This window comes from Limulus polyphemus, unplaced genomic scaffold (assembly GCF_000517525.1).
Source record: "Limulus polyphemus unplaced genomic scaffold, Limulus_polyphemus-2.1.2 Scaffold2816, whole genome shotgun sequence".
NCBI classification, from domain to species: Eukaryota; Metazoa; Arthropoda; class Merostomata; order Xiphosura; family Limulidae; genus Limulus; species Limulus polyphemus.
In genome coordinates, this window is record NW_013668426.1 from 1 (window position 1) to 556 (window position 556).

Sequence of the window (556 nt, forward strand, 5' to 3'; positions counted from 1 at the left end):
GCCTCATACCTATCCAATAAAATATTTGTCGTAGGTGACTCAATGTCTTCTTAATTCCGAGATGTCCTCCTGTTAAATTATCATGGAATTGACGCAGCACAACTTCCTGAAACTTCCTCGGTATAACTGTTTGCCAAGTCGTCACTTTCTCATCGGTAGTTCCCATCTCCGTACAAGAATACCATCTTCAAGCTTTAACTGGTCCCATTGCGCCCAATAGTGCTTTATCACAGGGCTTATACTAGACACCTTCTCCCAAGCAGGGCGCAAAACACTTATTTTTAGGAAATCAATTATAGGCTTCAAATCTTGGTCTTTCTCTTGTTCTGCTTTGATATCTGTATTTGGTTCCACTTCACCATCATCAACTCTTTCATTTGGCTTGACTTCAGCTTGATGGCACCTAATTAGTTCAACCTCTCTTTTAACAGTTACCGGAACTTGGCCTTTATTGTTCCCAAACGTCATTTTATCAAAATAAATTACAAACTTCCTCGGGAGTAGATAGTCCAATCCTAATATGCATTCGTCTTCAATGCCAGCCAAGTATACTTTC